Here is a 19,885-nt window from a genome sequence, read left to right as displayed (position 1 = left end):
CCAAGCTCTACACAAGGTTTCTTGTTCTTGTTTTTTTATTTAATTTTTTTTTTTTTTGCTTTGTTTTCTTTTGTTTTTTGCAGTCACACAGCTTGGTGTTTAAGATTACATGGAGTGTTCATCCACTTCAGCTCACTGACTCCCTCTGAGCTACAGCATCTGTATTAACCAAACAATTTTATTAATAAAGACGAAGGTGGCTTCTTGATGTGAAAAAAAAAAAAAAAAAGAAACATCAAATACCAATCCGGACCAAATCCTCCAGTGGTCTGTTGTAAAGTTTGCAAACAAGACTTGTAGCATTTAACCAATAAAATCCATGTTTTCAAGTCACATAAAAAGTGAGTGGAAGCAGACAGTTTTTGATAAGGCCCATGTTACACATCCTATTTGATTAGATTCAAGGTCATTTTCATTAAAAAATACATGTAAAAATGCCTGTGCTATATGGTATACTGCTGTATGAAACAATCATCAGCAAATGTGATCATAAAAGAGTGTGACAATTATTCGTATTATTATCAGTTCTTGGCATTTGTACTGTGTGCTGCTGTTACTAGCCACCCAAACCAGAGACAGATGAAAACTGTGTGCCCCCTAAATAATGTCTTTGATTGTTGATTACATTAATAATGGATTTGCTTATTCAGTCAAATAGTGAAGTAGACAATAAATCATTTCCAGATCACACTAAAAAAAGGTGCAATATCAGTTTCTTAAGAAATGTCAAAAAAAACAGATAAAGGCTGTATACAACATTATACATTATGTGTCTGTAGATACTGGACGGTTCTCTTGTGTTGTGCAGCTGTTGTTAGCTGGCATACTGGCATCCCCAGGGGAGGGATAGCTCAGTAGGTAGAGTGGTGGACCCAGGATTGGAAGGTCGGGGGTTTGAATCCACTGAACGGCTACCCTGAGTTACCCCTGAGCAAGGTACCGTCCCTACACACTGCTCCCCGGGTGCACAGTGGCTGCCCACTGCTTCACTGAGTGAATGGGTTAAATGCGGAAAGGATTTTCCCCACGGGGATCAATAAAGTATACATTACTATTATTGTTGTAAAGGCTCACCTTTCAGCACATTCACTTCACCAGATGCACCTTGTTTCTTTCCTCACCTTTGATTGGGTGTGGTGCTTGGCCTTAATTGCACTCACCTGTCACTCGTTATATAAGGGCTGCACTCACCTACCCCTCACTCTTTCTTCACTCCCACATGGGGTGGCAGCTGAGAGATAGCAGTCCATGTGTGTCTTTCCTTTACCCCTTTATTCAATAAAACGACAAAACCTGCAAATGATAGATGACTGCTTATTCCCATTCTAATCGGATGAGCCCATGATGATGACTACTTAAACCCTGAACCTTCCTTCCTCCAAAACAATTATTATTATACCACAGCAAATAGCATGCACTATTGTAAATGCAAAAAAATACTTCCTGAAGTAGTCACTCAATAGGATTTCGGCACTCACTGTTTATGAACTGTGGTCTAAATTTCATCTACAACACAAACACAAGAATAGTGGAGATTGTGTAAATGGCTCCCTTCCAGTATGTCTGTGAAGGTTCTCAGTCATCCAGGTCATCGTAGTCAAAGGAGCTCGCAAAGAAAAGCCACACCGGCTGATTGGGACCCACACCCAGTTTCACACCTTGGCTCAGGCGATTAGAGGATCATCAGGGGGTCCTTTTGTCCCTCTGTGGGGGGACACTCCCACTAGGTTTATATCTGGGACTCTCCACCATTTGACCTTAGAACTGAAGAAGCTTCTCGGATGAGAGGTGAAACGTCTTCAAGTAACTTAAAGAAGTCCAGACGCTTTTCTTTGCAAGCTCCTTTGCCTCCTTCCAGTATGCAACTTAGAGTCAGATGTTTTAATTTAGGACATGACATTGGATCTATAGCCCATAGAGGCACCCCTCCCAGCAAATACAGGCATATAGCTTAGTTACTGACAAAGTCATTCTTGTTAGTAAAATCTGGTAGATGTGAACCACGATACAATCACAACAACTTAGAATGGACCCTAAAAAAACAAACAAACATTATAAATATGCAGAAAGAACTCCAAAAGCATTTCTAAGTAGCTGACTTTTTTGTAGTTTGAAATGATGAATAAAGAAAAGCAAACTCTCAAAGAACTTCTTTTAGACAGTTTAGAAAAGCTCCTTCAAAGATTACACAAAAAGAACTACGTGCAATTCTGTGAGAGTATCCTGCCTTTCATTTAAGTGTTTGTCACACTTAAATGTTTCAGATCTTCAAACAAATGTAAATATTAGTAGTAGTAAGTTCTGAGTGTTTCTTTGTTACAAAATCCCATTTAAGATACGTAGCTAACATTTGTTATCTGTACATTGGCACCAGCAGGTTATTCTGGTTGAGTAGATGTTTATACTGTGATAAGGGCAAAGTACACTCTAAAAAATCTGCTAAGTGGAGTTCAGTATCAAAATCAGGCTGTATAGAAACATGACTGAGTAAAGTTGTCAGGCTTCTTTGTTATGCTGTTTTAATGCCAGTTAATGTTAAACCCCCAAATCAGATTTTAAGCCATAAAAGCTAAGATAAAAAAAAACCAGCAAACATACTGTCATGGTCCTGCGACCATGACTCAGTGACTTTATGTTTATGTACTTATTGTTATTACTTTCATTATTATTCATGGCTGTTTTGGGATGGTTTGTGTTTGGGATTTTAGACACTGGGTTCTGGGTTTGTGCTCCCTCTGTTGGTCCCTGGTGTTAGTGTTCCCCTGTCTCGTCAGGTTAATCAGGTCCAGCTGTTTCCCCCATCTGTGTGTGATTTCCCAGTGTCTCTTTGTGTATTTATAGCGTGTGATTTCCTCTGCTCCTCGTCGCGTCGTCTGTGTTCCTACCTGTGTTCCTACCTGTGTTCATCCTCTGTGTTACCCTGCGTACTCTGCATCTACCCTGTGAAATCCTCTGCGTGCTCTCCCTGCTGTTCTCCCTTTGTGTTCAGGTTTGCCACTCCTTTGTGTAGTTTCACCCAGTTTAGTTCCTCCGTAGTTCTGTTTTGCCATCTCCTCTTTATGTTTGTTATTATCAATAAATCACCCTCACACCTGAATGAGTGCTGCGCTTTGAGTCCTCCTTCCACTCTCCACACGGCCGCTGCCCCGGACCGTGACAGTACGACGCGACCACAACATGGACCCAGCAGCGCTTAATCCATCCAGGGAACTATGGGAAAATCTCATCGATGCCACACAGGAGCTGATCGACCTGTGGCTGGAAAGCCCGGGTGGCACGTCCCAGCGCGCTGTAGAGAGGCGGCTACAGCGTCTGGTGACCGGTCTCCCATGGCTTCTGGGCTCGCTTTGTTCGTGGGAGCGGGAGTTCCTCCTTCTGGACCTCGGTCTTCACCCCCCGTCTGCTTTTACTTCCGAGCAGTCCGAGGCGGTGAGCGAGCGACATGTTCTGGCTTCCCCAGATTCCGAGACTCTGTTTTCTGGGGCTATCCAGAGCGGGATGGGAGACTGTTCGGATCGCTTACCCACCTTCGTGGTAACGGACCCTTCGCAAGTGGGCGTGTACAGACCCTCTGTGAAACCGAGAGACTGTTTCTCTGCCACTCCTTCTGAGCCAGGACTCTATCACCATTCTCCGGCTCAGTTCTGTGTCCAGTCACAAGCTTCCCAGTCTGTAGCTCAACCATTAGCCTCCCTTAAGCCACAATTTTCACACTGTTTTTCCACCGCCGTTTCTGAGCAGGGAGACAAACTGTTACATTACGGACCTGTTCCTCAACAGCTGGCAACATTAGTGACTGTTACTCACTCCGGGGCTTCCCCAGAGGCGGGGTTGCTGCCCTCAGCTTACTCTGGACCCCTGGTGGCCAAGATGCCAGCTGTGAACTGCACCGGGCTGTCACTGCCTGAGCAGGGTCAGTGCTCTGCGCAGCTGCAGCCCTCCGTATGTGTGCCAGAGGCCCACGTGCCTACTGGTTTTGTTTCACATGTGCCAGAGGCCCACGTGCCTACTGGTTTTGTTTCACATGTGCCAGAGGCCCACGTGCCTACTGGTTTTGTTTCATGTGTGCCAGAGGCCCACGTGCCTGCTGGTTTTGTTTCATGTGTGCCAGAGGCCCACGTGCCTACTGGCTTTGTTTCATGTGTGCCGGGGGCCCCGGTGCCCACTGGTTCTGTGGCTGTTTTCGCTGGGGGGCCCGAGGAGCCCGTCCAGTCTCCCGCTTCGCCTGCTGGGGGGCCCGAGGAGCCCGTCCAGCCTCCTGTTTCGCCTGCTGGGGGGCCCGAGGAGCCCGTCCAGCCTCCTGCTTCGCCTGCTGGGGGGCCCGAGGATCCCGTCCGGCCACCTGTGGCTGCTTCTCCACCTGTGGCTGCTTCTCCACCTGTGGCTGCAGCGCCGCCTCCTGCAGTATCATCACCTGCAGCGCTACCACCTGCTACTGCCACGCCTCAGCCTGAAGCTTCAGCCTCGCCTGATTCTGGTCCAGCTTCATCCTCACCTGGCCCAGCTTCAGCTACAGCGTCAGCTTCGCCTGGCCCAGCTTCAGCTGCAGCTTCTTCATCGCCTGGCCCGGTTTCATCTTCGCCTGGCCCGGTTTCATCTTCGCCTGGCCCGGTTTCATCTTCATCTTCGCCTGGCCCGGTTTCATCTTCATCTTCGCCTGGTCCGGCTTCATCTTCGCCTGGTCCGGCTTCATCTTCGTCTGGTCCAGCTTCAGCTTCATCTTCGTCTGGTCCATCATCAGCATCATCAGCATCGCCTGGTCCAGCCTCCGTGTCTGCATCCTCGCCTGGTCCAGCCTCCGTGTCTGCATCCTCGCCTGGTCCAGCCTTCGTGTCTGCATCCTCGTCTGGTCCAGCCTTTGTGTCTGCATCATCATCTCCGCCTGCTGCGGTCCCGGCTTCCGTGCCCTCAGCCTCGCCTGGCCCAGCCTCGTTTGGGTCTGGAGCTAAACGGCCGTTTTCTGGACCGCTGGCTAGGCTACTGGCCGAGCGCCATCGCCTGAGTGGCCGCCGTTGCCTTCCGCACGGCCGGCCCCCGGACCGCCATCGCCTGTGTGGCCGCCGCTGCCTTCCGCACGGCCGGCCTCCTGAACTCTTTACGCGCCGCCGTTGCCTTCCGCACGGCCGGCCTCCTGAACTCTTTACGCGCCGCCGTTGCCTTCCGCACGGCCGGCCTCCTGAACTCTTTACGCGCCGCCGCTGCCTTCTTCGTGGACGGCCTCCTGAACTGTGCTTTGGACTCTGCTCCCCTGTGGGTTTTGTGTTCATCTTTGTTTTGGGACTCTGGGGCCTCCGTCCGTGGTCGTGGTCCGGTCCCTCCGTCCTGGGCCCCCTGCCGCCCGCCCGGATCTGGTGGTGTGTTTCTGTGGCGGTCGGGGGCCAGCCCTTGAGGGGGGGGGGTACTGTCATGGTCCTGCGACCATGACTCAGTGACTTTATGTTTATGTACTTATTGTTATTACTTTCATTATTATTCATGGCTGTTTTGGGATGGTTTGTGTTTGGGATTTTAGACACTGGGTTCTGGGTTTGTGCTCCCTCTGTTGGTCCCTGGTGTTAGTGTTCCCCTGTCTCGTCAGGTTAATCAGGTCCAGCTGTTTCCCCCATCTGTGTGTGATTTCCCAGTGTCTCTTTGTGTATTTATAGCGTGTGATTTCCTCTGCTCCTCGTCGCGTCGTCTGTGTTCCTACCTGTGTTCATCCTCTGTGTTACCCTGCGTACTCTGCATCTACCCTGTGAAATCCTCTGCGTGCTCTCCCTGCTGTTCTCCCTTCGTGTTCAGGTTTGCCACTCCTTTGTGTAGTTTCACCCAGTTTAGTTCCTCCGTAGTTCTGTTTTGCCATCTCCTCTTTATGTTTGTTATTATCAATAAATCACCCTCACACCTGAATGAGTGCTGCGCTTTGAGTCCTCCTTCCACTCTCCACACGGCCGCTGCCCCGGACCGTGACACATACACTTTGCATTTTAATATTTGAGATCTCAAATATTTAAAAAATGTATCTGGTAATTCCAAAAGGCTGGCAAATCTGTAACATAGAGCGTGGCTGCTAGTCTCTTTGTCAAAGATTATTTTTTATTTTTTAGTTATATATGACTTTAAAAAACAACTTCAAACAGCTGGATGACAAGTCTACAAAACAAAAACATTGCACAGGTTAACATTCAACATTTAGTTACACTAAACTAAAACTGTAATCGCTTTACAAGCGGATATACTGCAACTGTTAAAAAACTGTTAATACACACACACACACACACACACACACACACACACACACACACACACACACACACATATATATATATATAAATGAAAAATATCCAGATTACATCCTCACATTTCACAGGCACTTGTATTGACCTTGTTGTTTCACTCTTGCAGAGGACACACATGTACAGTAAAGTGTACACTTTACTGTAGCAGATTCTTAAATTTTGCAATATTTTGGCAAAACAAAATTTTTTTTAAAACACAATAGCAAATAATCATGCAGAAACAAAATTGCAGTCCCATTTAAAAGGAAAAATTGAAATATCACATAATTGAATAGTTGCAGTTTTTATGTTTTTCTCTGTAGATTTGTTTCAGACTCTGATAGGATAGATGGGAACCGTCAGTAGACAATTCAATTCTGTTTTATTTATATGCCACCAAATCACAACAGCAGTTGCCTCAAAGCGCTTTATGATGTAAGGTAGAAATCCTGCAATAATACTAAAGAAAACCACAACAATCAAACTAGCTCCTTTGATAGAGTACTTGGCAACAGTGGAAAGAAAAAAACCCTCCTTTTTACAGGAAGAAACCTTCGGCACGTCCAGGCTCAGGGAGGGGCAGCCATCTGTCATGACTGAAATATGGCAGATGCGCTGATGCTCAAATTCTCAATATAAATTTGAAGTTAAGAATAGAAAAGTACTGTATTTACACTGTTCATTTACAATTTAAAGCTTTATTATCATCGGTGAGGCAAGAAAAGGAGTACAAATTCCAGCCTTTTCTATTTCATATCGAAAGCAATAGAATGGACCTTTGTGACAGCAGCATTGATGTTCATGAATCGTGCATGTGCCCTCAGATTACTGTACATTTAACTACAAACCGTGTGTGTCAGTGTTTGTACTGCAAAAGAAAAAAGAAATAATGCGAATGGAGCTTTATATGTCTTAACTTCTCATCCATTGCTCATTGGCCCCAAAGCCATGCTGTATATGCATACTGTATATCTGCACAACATAATGACATTCCCTAACATCTTCCAGGAGGAGTACACAGTCCAACAATGAAAAATCTCAAATAAATGATGAATTATTCTGGTCAATACGGTCTTTGCGTCAGTAAAATAGACAAGAGGAGAAGGAAACTTGGGGACATATTGTTTTCCAAACAATAGAATAGCTCTCGGTTTTCAAACACACCTAAACCTAAGCCACGCTCTCATTTCTTCTCTATTTTCTCAGTACCTTGCTTCTCTGCTCCAATTGGCTCTTCACTTTAAAGGCTCTGAAAACTCAAAACACATGTTTCTCTCCTCTGTCTTTCCAAGCACATGTAGAGAGGCTGGCAGCTTTCGTAACATAGAATATGGAATACAGAGTAGGTAGTACCTGTGGCCTGTTCACAGCTGTGTCATAATGTGTCCCCCATGTACATACATTTGTCTTCCACTGTGTCTTTTGTCCCCTGTGCATCTCCTGTGTCAGTGGGTAAAAGCTTCATTTGTTTTCTCAAATTCATTTTTCCCTCCTTCTTACATTCATATTCATAGATAGATAGATAGATAGAGAGAGAGAGAGAGAGAGAGAGAGAGAGAGAGAGAGAGAGAGAGAGAGAGAGAGAGAGAGTCTGGAAGAGAGTCCTGTCTCAGTCAATTATAGATGATGTGAGAGGGCGGGTGTGTGTGTTTAGGGCACGGATGGCTTGGGGATAGAAGCTCCTCTTGAGTCTCTCTGTCCTTGCCCGGAAGATGCAGAACCTTCTACCAGATTGCAGAAGTTGGAACAGTTTGTTGCCTGGATGGGACGGGTCCTTCAGTATCTGCGCTGCTCTAGTCCGGCATCTCCTGGTGTAGGTGTCCTGAAGCGGGGGGAGAGCAATCCTGCAGCAGCGTTCTGCTGTACGGATCACTCTCTGGAGAGCTTTTTGGTCCTTCACACAGCTGTTCCCAAACCACGATGTGATGTTCTGTGTGAGGATGCTCTCCACAGCGCCTGTATAGAAAATCCTGAGGATCTTTGGAGAGACCCTGAACTTCCTCAGTTGTCGTAGGTGATACAGGCGCTGCCTAGCCTTTTTGGTCTGGACCTGAATGTGGGCAGCCCATGTCAGGTCTGAGGAGATGTGGACACCGAGATACTTGAAGGACTGCACCCTCTTGTAGTCTTGGGCTTGTAGTCTCTGTGCTGACTCCTTCTGAAGTCCACCACCAGCTCCTTGGTCTTGCCGACGTTCAGCTGGAGGTGGTTGTCCTGGCACCATGATGCCAGATTCTTCACTTCGTCCATGTAGGCCGCCTCATCGTCGTTGGAGATGGCACCCAACACCACTGTGTTGTCAGCAAACTTCACAATGGTGTTGGAGCCATGGGTGGCCACACAGTCTGAAGTGTAGAGGGAGTAGAGCAGTGGCGAGAGGACACATCCCTGAGGTGCTCCTGAAGACACCTAGGCGGAGGAGAAACAGTCCCTGATGGATCTTTTCTTAATAACTTTGCCTCGACCTTGATGGAAAACATCATGAGGTGAAGGAAACACGTTAAGGAGAATTTATAAGGACTTACTCAAAGAATCCAACTCCAGGCAAGGCTCCTAATGTCACATCAAATGCTGGTGTTGCTTTGTTGTACAACGATGGTTTAGAAAAAGCATATCTTGACATGTTCTCATTGTTGTTTTCATATTAAAGGGAACCACATTTGCAAATTTCCCTTCATTACAGATAAATATTTGTCATATTGAGATTAGATTAATCTGTCCTACCCACTCATATGTTTCCTCTGTTGGAGAGAAGGACCATTTCAACTCTTGTCTTTATTAACTTTCCATCTCTGAAGTCAAATGAATTAATGATCATCTTAAAGGCTGTTGTACAGCAACAGACATAACCAGTGCAAACTAAGATGTGGCGAACCTAAAATTTATTGCGATCATCATTTTAATATGATACAAATAATCTTTATTTATAGAGCCCCCGTGTTATTAATTCAAGTGTAGCCAGGTAACTCAGAGTATCATGTATGAGCAAGATATACAAATCTGTTGGGAAATGTCTGGGACAAATGAATGACCTCATGAACAGAATATCTTTTGGGACAAAGGGACGCATTTTTGGAACTGAAACAGGTCTTGGGTAATAAGGATTAGGATTTTATTCTTTAGTGAGTAAAATGTGTCAGCCTATAGCAGCCACAGCTAGCTTTTCCTATCACTATAAAAAAAAAGAAAAAAAAGAAATTTTTATCATGTTCAACGTTTTGTGTCTGAGAAAAGGCAAGAAAGGTAAATATTTGACATATTAGAAACTTTGAAACATTGTAATATCAAGCTGGGATAATGTGGGTTAGTTTGGTTTTGTGATTGCTTGACTGTATGTTTTCATTAAACTTTTTTTTTTATCCAAAAAGAAAAATGAAGTTCCAAAGAAATTCTGAATCGAGTGAAACTCCCTATATGTAAACAGTATGTGGGGTATTCAGCACTTTAGTCACCTGGCACTCAGTGTCACCTTGTAAATGCTGACAGCTCGTACTGCATAGTAATTTTAAAAAGCATACTGCATCCCATCTAGTTTATTCCATTTCTATGCACCCACCCTGGTGCTGGAATGCAGTAATAAAATATTTTTTCTTTCAGCAGTCACCTGCAACTCACAGCCGCTGGCCTGACTTCACACTGCTCTACAAATATCAAAACAGTCTCTGCATAGGTCTGCATTCTTCTTTCTGCCCAAGTCCAAGGCTTAGGAGTAATATAGCTGAGTCTAACAAATACCTCTCGCTTTCTCCGTGGGTAACAAGGAACAGGTGAGGCTCCCAGCTGGCTGAGGTAAACACTGACTTTTCTAAATAAAACTCTTTCACATGTGGTATCTTTTACTCAGACTCTCACTCAGCTCACAGCAGAACATCATGCCACTCAGACAACTCTGAAAAGTATGCACATTAAAACAAAAATGAAAAAAAGCAAGTTATTTTAGACCTCAGTCTGATCCATACACCCTCCTTATCCAGGGCCACCATTCCATAATCATTTAAGATGGTATATGTAATTTGAAAAAGTTTTTGAAAAACAAAGACAAAAGAAACTTGGGTATAAGACTGACAAAATTGTAATTAAAATACATTATTATTTAAATTCATTATTCAACGAGCATATTTCAACTCCACTGCTGTAACTTGACTAATTTCTTGGTACCAGTTTATTTTGTTTGCTTTGTTTTCCACTGCAAATGCGACTTCCTGTGTAGATAGTGCTGATCATAGAAGAGCTGCTTGAAACATCTCTGATGCATAGGGAGCCAATGTTTTTTTATATTTGTACATAGCTGCTTGGCACAGTTGGCACTGCCAGTCTAGCCATTTAAAACTGCCATGACTGATGTCGTGTTGCATATAGGACAGTTCTAATGCCACTTCTTTCCAACCAATCAGCATTCTGCATCATAGTCTTAAGTATCAGCTCAGCTCACTTAGAATCATGACTGGGGTGCTGACTCAAAAAGTACAAGGTACTTTCCAAAATGAAAAAAAAAAAGAGAGAGAAAAGACAAACCATAGAAACTGTACAGAAGAAAAGAGAAGGATTCATACAGAGATGGTTACCTGTTGAATTGTCTGTGGGTTTAAATTCAGACAATTCAACATGAACTGAACAACTGCTAAAGGATTTTCATCAAAGGGAAGTTTTTCTTTTTTGAGAATGATCCATAACAAAAAATATATACTTAAACTAAATGGTTCATACATTTAAAATAAAGTTGTATCAGACCAAACTCCTTAACAGTAAACAATAAATGTTGGTGGCATATTTATTGACCGAGTCCGACTCAGATTACTCCTTATCATCGATCCACCATACTTTATCAATAAATGTGTCTGGTCATACTTGAGACTGTGGTACAAGCTCCTCGTGTTTCACTAAAAGACTAAAAGTAAGTACTTCGGATTAGTCTCTTAAATTATAATAGGCCAAATGAATACGAATTTGTGTGCCTATGTGGCGACGTTTCGACCTGTGAAGGTCTTCTTCAGGCCTAGGCACACACAGAAAAAATGAAAAACAGGCTTGCTCTCAGAGGTCTGCTCTGTCCGATGGTTTGGAGTGGAATGAGCAGAGTGCCTTCCCCTTCTATTTATACCCTCCCACTTTTTTTCAGTTCGAATTTAGTTTTAGAAAGCCAAATTAGTGTTTTTACCTTTTAGGATTTGGGTAAAGAGCAGGCCCGGCTATGCCGGAACCTGAGTGCACGGGCCATCACTGGGACTGGTGTTGGTGCCCCTGTTCAAAAAATTACCCTAAGCGGGTGTAGTGCACTGTGGTGGGCCAATCGCGACGTTTCGGCTCAATTTAGCCTTCTTCAGGCTGGCCCACCCGCTCTTGTGTTCAGTTTTGCCACTCTGGGCCTTTTATACTCTTCTTTTTCATTTCTGTTTTTCTTAACTTTTTCTGTTTCTTAGTTTTTTTCTTGTTCTCAGTTTTTTCTGCTTTAGCTCTCCCTTTTTCTATCTTTTTCTGTTGTTCTTTGTTCTTTCTGTTTTTCTTTATTCTTTCTGTTCTTCTTTATTCTTTCTGTTCTTCTTTATTCTTTCTCTTTGTTTTTCTGTTGTTCTTTTCTTTATTCTTTCACATATTTCTTTAAATGGCACCCCCTACTCTTTAGACATCCCGTCCTATGTTCTGTATTTTTCTTTTATGGCACCCCCTTCCTGTAAATCCTTTCCTTTATGTACTCTGTCTTTTTTTCTGACCTTTCTTGTCTTTTTTTCTCTTAGTTTAGGTTTTTAGGGCTCCATTAGGGTTAGGGCTAGAAGGGGAGGGGGGAGGGGGGCAAAGGGTTAGGGTAGGGTTAGGGTTGTGTAAATAAGCAGGCCGCCAGCAAGCTGGCAACCTGAAGTGCACGGGCCATCAATGGGGCTGGGTGGTGATGTCCCTGCCCTGTTTCAAAAAATTACCCATCTTGGGTGTATGCGCATTGTACATCATTGGGCCCTCGCGACGTTTCGGCATATCTGTGCCTTCTTCAGGCTGGGCCAATGTGTGTTCTCTTGTGTCTGTTTGACTTCTGTCTTGTCTGTGCCTCTCTTGGCTTTTATACTCTTTCTTGGCTCCTCCCACTCTTGGGTTTCCAACTTGTGTTTCTTACTTGTTTTTCTTTCTGTTTTTCTCTTTACGTGACTTTCTTGTCTTACTATGTTTCTTAAAAATTCTTACTGCTTTTCTTACTGTTTTTCTCTTTACGTGACTTCCTTGTCTTACTGTACTTATGTTTTCTCTTACTTTTCATCTCTTTATCTTTGTTTCTTACTTTTCTTTCTGTTTCTTTTTCGTGACTTTCTCTTTGTCTTTCTTTGTCTTTATCTTTGTTTCTTACTTTTCTTTCTGTTTGTTTTTTCGTGACTTTCTCTTTGTCTACTTTTCTTCATTTCTCCACTTGTTTTCTGTATTATTGTTTTTCATGGCACCCCCTGCTGTTTTGACATCCCGTCCTTTGATCTTTATTCATATTTATGATTTTGGCACCCCCTTCCTTTTATGTCCTTTCCTCGTTTCCTACTTGGTTTTTTACGTGACTTTGTTTCTTTTTCTTTGTGTTTTAGAGGACCCCCCTGGGGTTAGGGGGGTAAGGGGGGTTAGGGTGTGGGAAAGAGCAGGCCCGGCTATGCCGGAAGGGTTAGGGGTTAAGTAAGGAACAGGCCACCAGCAAGCTGGTAGCCTGGCGTGCACGGGCCATCGATGGGGCTGGGTGGTGGTGTCCCTGCCCTGGTTCAAAAAATTACCCATATCTTGGGTTCAGTGCACTTTTTTGGGCCTTCGCGACGTTTCGGCGTAGTTTCGCCTTCCTCAGGCTGGCCCAATATGTTTCTGTCTGTTTGTTCTCTGTGTGCCTCTCTTGGCTTTTATACTTGTGTTGTCTCCTCCCACTTTTAGGTTTTCTGTTTGTGTTTTTTTCAAAATTTCTTTCTTAGTTTCTCACTTGTTCTTTCTTAGTTTCACACTTGTTTTTTCTTTTCTCTCTTTCTCTTACTTGTTTTTCTGTTTCTCTTATTTGTTTTTCCTCTTCTCTTATTTGTTTTTCTGTTTCTCTTATTTGTTTTTCCTCTTCTCTTATTTGTTTTTCTGTTTCTCTTATTTGTTTTTCTTCCCCTCTTATTTGTTTTTTCCTCTTCTCTTATTTGTTTTTCCTCTTCTCTTATTTGTTTTTCTATCTTTATATTTCTCTTCATTTTCTCTTTGTTTTTATGGCACCCCCTACTTGGTTTGACATCCCGTCCTATTTCATGTACTTGTTTTTTCTTTGTCTGTCTCTTGTCTTTAAGTTCTTTTTTTGTTTTTATGGCACCCCCTGCTTGGTTTGACATCCCGTCCTTTGTTGTTCATGTTCTCTTTGTTTTCAACTTCTCTTTCTGTGTTTGTTATACGTGGCTTCTCTTTTTACTTTTTCTGTTTTTACGTGACTTCATGTCTTTCTTTCTGCTTTTCTTTGACTCTCTTGTCTTTCTTGTCTTAATTGTTTTTTGTTTTTTATAGGGACCCCCCTGGTTAGGGTTAGGGTTTGTTAGAGGGCAGGGGCACCCCCAACCCCACGAGGCACTGGCTGGTTAGGTGTTAAGTAAGGAACAGGCCACCAGCAAGCTGGTAGCCTGGCGTGCACGGGCCATCGATGGGGCTGGGTGGTGGTGTCCCTGCCCTGGTTCAAAAAATTACCCATATCTTGGGTTCAGTGCACTTTATTGGGCCTTCGCGACGTTTCGGCGTAGTTTCGCCTTCCTCAGGCTGGCCCAATATGTTTCTGTCTGTTTGTTCTCTGTGTGCCTCTCTTGGCTTTTATACTTGTGTTGTCTCCTCCCACTTTTAGGTTTTCTGTTTGTGTTTTTTTCAAAATTTCTTTCTTAGTTTCTCACTTGTTCTTTCTTAGTTTCACACTTGTTTTTTCTTTTCTCTCTTTCTCTTACTTGTTTTTCTGTTTCTCTTATTTGTTTTTCCTCTTCTCTTATTTGTTTTTCTGTTTCTCTTATTTGTTTTTCTTCCCCTCTTATTTGTTTTTCTGTTTAGGGTTAGGGTTAGGGGTTAGGGTTAGGGATTGGGTTGAAACAGGCCAACAATGGACCTGACGGGGACTGTCCATCAATGGGGGCCGAGGGTTCTTGCCGGGAGGTGGAGACCCTGCCCGGCGTTTCCAAAAATTACCCATGTCTTGGGTTGAGTTTTCAATGAGCCGTCGCAGCAAAGTGGCCACAAATGGCCAGTATAGAGCCACAATCAAGTGGGCGGTGGGCCGTTGGGGTAATGCAACATGGGGTAGAAGGACCGGGCGAAGTTATTGGTAAGGGTGCAGCTGGAGTCACTTTCCGACATTGGAATCAGGCAGGGCAGGAGCAGGAGCAGGAGGAGCAGCAGCAGGAGCTGAAGAGGGAAGGCGGCACGCAGGGCCCGGTAGAAGAAGGATCGAGGGGGAGACGATTCCCGCTTCTCTCTTTGAGTGGAGGAGCCTTTCTTTGAATTTGCAGCCTCCTGAGAAACACTTTGACACTGGGCGGCTGTAGCAGATTCACAGTCCAGACGTTGCCGCAGGTTGCTGAGGTCGCCGTCCACCTGCTTCAGGAGCAGCTTCAGCTTGCTCCCCGTCACGTGGAGTTTCTCCCGGGCCTCGTTGCTCTCCTCTGTGCCGTCTTCAGGCTGGAGCTGAGACCACAGAGTCTGAAGGGAGGCCTGATGAGCCTGCCTGTCCTGCAGCTCCTTTTGCAGAGCAGTGAGGGTGTTGCTGTGCTGTTGCAGCGCTGTGAGAGTCGTGTCTGGGTGGCCGATGTCCACTGCGTAGCGTCTGCTCTCTGCGTGAGCGAGCCACAGCAGCAAAGAGGTGGAGGCTTTCATGAAAGTCCTGCTGCATCTTGTAGCTGTGTCGTCTTAAATTGGTCATGACGTTTCGGCTGTATTGTGCCTTCTTCAGACTGGCTCAGGTAAGTATGTTCTCTCCTTTTATTTAGGTTTTTCACAGGTAAGTATTTTCCTTTTAACTTTTTTTCCTTTTTTAGGTTTCACGGTAAGTATTATTTACTTTTTTTCTTTTTTTAGGTTTTTCTTAAGTTGAATTAAATCCCCCCTGGTTAGGGTTAGGGTTTGTGACAGGCAGGGGCATCTCCCACCCCCATGAGGCACGGGCTGAGTTAGGGATTGGGTTGAAACAGGCCAACAATGGACCTGACGGGCACTGTCCATCAATGGGGGCCGAGGGTTCTTGCCGGGAGGTGGAGACCCTGCCCGGCGTTTCCAAAAATTACCCATGTCTTGGGTTGAGTTTTCAATGAGCCGTCGCAGCAAAGTGGCCACAAATGGCCAGTATAGAGCCACAATCAAGTGGGCGGTGGGCCGTTGGGGTAATGCAACATGGGGTAGAAGGACCGGGCGAAGTTATTGGTAAGGGTGCAGCTGGAGTCACTTTCCGACATTGGAATCAGGCAGGGCAGGAGCAGGAGCAGGAGGAGCAGCAGCAGGAGCTGAAGAGGGAAGGCGGCACGCAGGGCCCGGTAGAAGAAGGATCGAGGGGGAGACGATTCCCGCTTCTCTCTTTGAGTGGAGGAGCCTTTCTTTGAATTTGCAGCCTCCTGAGAAACACTTTGACACTGGGCGGCTGTAGCAGATTCACAGTCCAGACGTTGCCGCAGGTTGCTGAGGTCGCCGTCCACCTGCTTCAGGAGCAGCTTCAGCTTGCTCCCCGTCACGTGGAGTTTCTCCCGGGCCTCGTTGCTCTCCTCTGTGCCGTCTTCAGGCTGGAGCTGAGACCACAGAGTCTGAAGGGAGGCCTGATGAGCCTGCCTGTCCTGCAGCTCCTTTTGCAGAGCAGTGAGGGTGTTGCTGTGCTGTTGCAGCGCTGTGAGAGTCGTGTCTGGGTGGCCGATGTCCACTGCGTAGCGTCTGCTCTCTGCGTGAGCGAGCCACAGCAGCAAAGAGGTGGAGGCTTTCATGAAAGTCCTGCTGCATCTTGTAGCTGTGTCGTCTTAAATTGGTCATGACGTTTCGGCTGTATTGTGCCTTCTTCAGACTGGCTCAGGTAAGTATGTTCTCTCCTTTTATTTAGGTTTTTCACAGGTAAGTATTTTCCTTTTAACTTTTTTTCCTTTTTTAGGTTTCACGGTAAGTATTATTTACTTTTTTTCTTTTTTTAGGTTTTTCTTAAGTTGAATTAAATCCCCCCTGGTTAGGGTTAGGGTTTGTGACAGGCAGGGGCATCTCCCACCCCCATGAGGCACGGGCTGAGTTAGGGATTGGGTTGAAACAGGCCAACAATGGACCTGACGGGCACTGTCCATCAATGGGGGCCGAGGGTTCTTGCCGGGAGGTGGAGACCCTGCCCGGCGTTTCCAAAAATTACCCATGTCTTGGGTTGAGTTTTCAATGAGCCGTCGCAGCAAAGTGGCCACAAATGGCCAGTATAGAGCCACAATCAAGTGGGCGGTGGGCCGTTGGGGTAATGCAACATGGGGTAGAAGGACCGGGCGAAGTTATTGGTAAGGGTGCAGCTGGAGTCACTTTCCGACATTGGAATCAGGCAGGGCAGGAGCAGGAGCAGGAGGAGCAGCAGCAGGAGCTGAAGAGGGAAGGCGGCACGCAGGGCCCGGTAGAAGAAGGATCGAGGGGGAGACGATTCCCGCTTCTCTCTTTGAGTGGAGGAGCCTTTCTTTGAATTTGCAGCCTCCTGAGAAACACTTTGACACTGGGCGGCTGTAGCAGATTCACAGTCCAGACGTTGCCGCAGGTTGCTGAGGTCGCCGTCCACCTGCTTCAGGAGCAGCTTCAGCTTGCTCCCCGTCACGTGGAGTTTCTCCCGGGCCTCGTTGCTCTCCTCTGTGCCGTCTTCAGGCTGGAGCTGAGACCACAGAGTCTGAAGGGAGGCCTGATGAGCCTGCCTGTCCTGCAGCTCCTTTTGCAGAGCAGTGAGGGTGTTGCTGTGCTGTTGCAGCGCTGTGAGAGTCGTGTCTGGGTGGCCGATGTCCACTGCGTAGCGTCTGCTCTCTGCGTGAGCGAGCCACAGCAGCAAAGAGGTGGAGGCTTTCATGAAAGTCCTGCTGCATCTTGTAGCTGTGTCGTCTTAAATTGGTCATGACGTTTCGGCTGTATTGTGCCTTCTTCAGACTGGCTCAGGTAAGTATGTTCTCTCCTTTTATTTAGGTTTTTCACAGGTAAGTATTTTCCTTTTAACTTTTTTTCCTTTTTTAGGTTTCACGGTAAGTATTATTTACTTTTTTTCTTTTTTTAGGTTTTTCTTAAGTTGAATTAAATCCCCCCTGGTTAGGGTTAGGGTTTGTGACAGGCAGGGGCATCTCCCACCCCCATGAGGCACGGGCTGAGTTAGGGATTGGGTTGAAACAGGCCAACAATGGACCTGACGGGCACTGTCCATCAATGGGGGCCGAGGGTTCTTGCCGGGAGGTGGAGACCCTGCCCGGCGTTTCCAAAAATTACCCATGTCTTGGGTTGAGTTTTCAATGAGCCGTCGCAGCAAAGTGGCCACAAATGGCCAGTATAGAGCCACAATCAAGTGGGCGGTGGGCCGTTGGGGTAATGCAACATGGGGTAGAAGGACCGGGCGAAGTTATTGGTAAGGGTGCAGCTGGAGTCACTTTCCGACATTGGAATCAGGCAGGGCAGGAGCAGGAGCAGGAGGAGCAGCAGCAGGAGCTGAAGAGGGAAGGCGGCACGCAGGGCCCGGTAGAAGAAGGATCGAGGGGGAGACGATTCCCGCTTCTCTCTTTGAGTGGAGGAGCCTTTCTTTGAATTTGCAGCCTCCTGAGAAACACTTTGACACTGGGCGGCTGTAGCAGATTCACAGTCCAGACGTTGCCGCAGGTTGCTGAGGTCGCCGTCCACCTGCTTCAGGAGCAGCTTCAGCTTGCTCCCCGTCACGTGGAGTTTCTCCCGGGCCTCGTTGCTCTCCTCTGTGCCGTCTTCAGGCTGGAGCTGAGACCACAGAGTCTGAAGGGAGGCCTGATGAGCCTGCCTGTCCTGCAGCTCCTTTTGCAGAGCAGTGAGGGTGTTGCTGTGCTGTTGCAGCGCTGTGAGAGTCGTGTCTGGGTGGCCGATGTCCACTGCGTAGCGTCTGCTCTCTGCGTGAGCGAGCCACAGCAGCAAAGAGGTGGAGGCTTTCATGAAAGTCCTGCTGCATCTTGTAGCTGTGTCGTCTTAAATTGGTCATGACGTTTCGGCTGTATTGTGCCTTCTTCAGACTGGCTCAGGTAAGTATGTTCTCTCCTTTTATTTAGGTTTTTCACAGGTAAGTATTTTCCTTTTAACTTTTTTTCCTTTTTTAGGTTTCACGGTAAGTATTATTTACTTTTTTTCTTTTTTTAGGTTTTTCTTAAGTTGAATTAAATCCCCCCTGGTTAGGGTTAGGGTTTGTGACAGGCAGGGGCATCTCCCACCCCCATGAGGCACGGGCTGAGTTAGGGATTGGGTTGAAACAGGCCAACAATGGACCTGACGGGCACTGTCCATCAATGGGGGCCGAGGGTTCTTGCCGGGAGGTGGAGACCCTGCCCGGCGTTTCCAAAAATTACCCATGTCTTGGGTTGAGTTTTCAATGAGCCGTCGCAGCAAAGTGGCCACAAATGGCCAGTATAGAGCCACAATCAAGTGGGCGGTGGGCCGTTGGGGTAATGCAACATGGGGTAGAAGGACCGGGCGAAGTTATTGGTAAGGGTGCAGCTGGAGTCACTTTCCGACATTGGAATCAGGCAGGGCAGGAGCAGGAGCAGGAGGAGCAGCAGCAGGAGCTGAAGAGGGAAGGCGGCACGCAGGGCCCGGTAGAAGAAGGATCGAGGGGGAGACGATTCCCGCTTCTCTCTTTGAGTGGAGGAGCCTTTCTTTGAATTTGCAGCCTCCTGAGAAACACTTTGACACTGGGCGGCTGTAGCAGATTCACAGTCCAGACGTTGCCGCAGGTTGCTGAGGTCGCCGTCCACCTGCTTCAGGAGCAGCTTCAGCTTGCTCCCCGTCACGTGGAGTTTCTCCCGGGCCTCGTTGCTCTCCTCTGTGCCGTCTTCAGGCTGGAGCTGAGACCACAGAGTCTGAAGGGAGGCCTGATGAGCCTGCCTGTCCTGCAGCTCCTTTTGCAGAGCAGTGAGGGTGTTGCTGTGCTGTTGCAGCGCTGTGAGAGTCGTGTCTGGGTGGCCGATGTCCACTGCGTAGCGTCTGCTCTCTGCGTGAGCGAGCCACAGCAGCAAAGAGGTGGAGGCTTTCATGAAAGTCCTGCTGCATCTTGTAGCTGTGTCGTCTTAAATTGGTCATGACGTTTCGGCTGTATTGTGCCTTCTTCAGACTGGCTCAGGTAAGTATGTTCTCTCCTTTTATTTAGGTTTTTCACAGGTAAGTATTTTCCTTTTAACTTTTTTTCCTTTTTTAGGTTTCACGGTAAGTATTATTTACTTTTTTTCTTTTTTTAGGTTTTTCTTAAGTTGAATTAAATCCCCCCTGGTTAGGGTTAGGGTTTGTGACAGGCAGGGGCATCTCCCACCCCCATGAGGCACGGGCTGAGTTAGGGATTGGGTTGAAACAGGCCAACAATGGACCTGACGGGCACTGTCCATCAATGGGGGCCGAGGGTTCTTGCCGGGAGGTGGAGACCCTGCCCGGCGTTTCCAAAAATTACCCATGTCTTGGGTTGAGTTTTC

At 46.5% G+C, this 19,885-nt stretch overlaps 5 pseudogenes; all 5 read right to left on the bottom strand.

Annotated features, from left to right (window-relative positions):
• Positions 1-12,661: 12,661 nt before the first annotated feature.
• LOC146705182 (nesprin-2-like) lies at positions 12,662-15,138 on the bottom strand (annotated as a pseudogene).
• A 384-nt stretch (positions 15,139-15,522) lies between these two features.
• LOC146705181 (nesprin-2-like) lies at positions 15,523-16,229 on the bottom strand (annotated as a pseudogene).
• A 384-nt stretch (positions 16,230-16,613) lies between these two features.
• Positions 16,614-17,320, bottom strand: LOC146705180 (nesprin-2-like; annotated as a pseudogene).
• A 384-nt stretch (positions 17,321-17,704) lies between these two features.
• Positions 17,705-18,411, bottom strand: LOC146705179 (nesprin-2-like; annotated as a pseudogene).
• A 384-nt stretch (positions 18,412-18,795) lies between these two features.
• On the bottom strand, positions 18,796-19,502 carry LOC146705178 (nesprin-2-like; annotated as a pseudogene).
• Positions 19,503-19,885: the final 383 nt, after the last annotated feature.

This window comes from Copadichromis virginalis, linkage group LG7, assembly GCF_057382275.1.
Source record: "Copadichromis virginalis isolate Kocher_CV1m ecotype Utaka linkage group LG7, C_Virginalis_male_GT1.1, whole genome shotgun sequence".
NCBI classification, from domain to species: domain Eukaryota; kingdom Metazoa; phylum Chordata; class Actinopteri; order Cichliformes; family Cichlidae; genus Copadichromis; species Copadichromis virginalis.
Note: the sequence above shows the minus strand (reverse complement) of the source record. Positions and strands in the feature narration are given on the sequence as shown.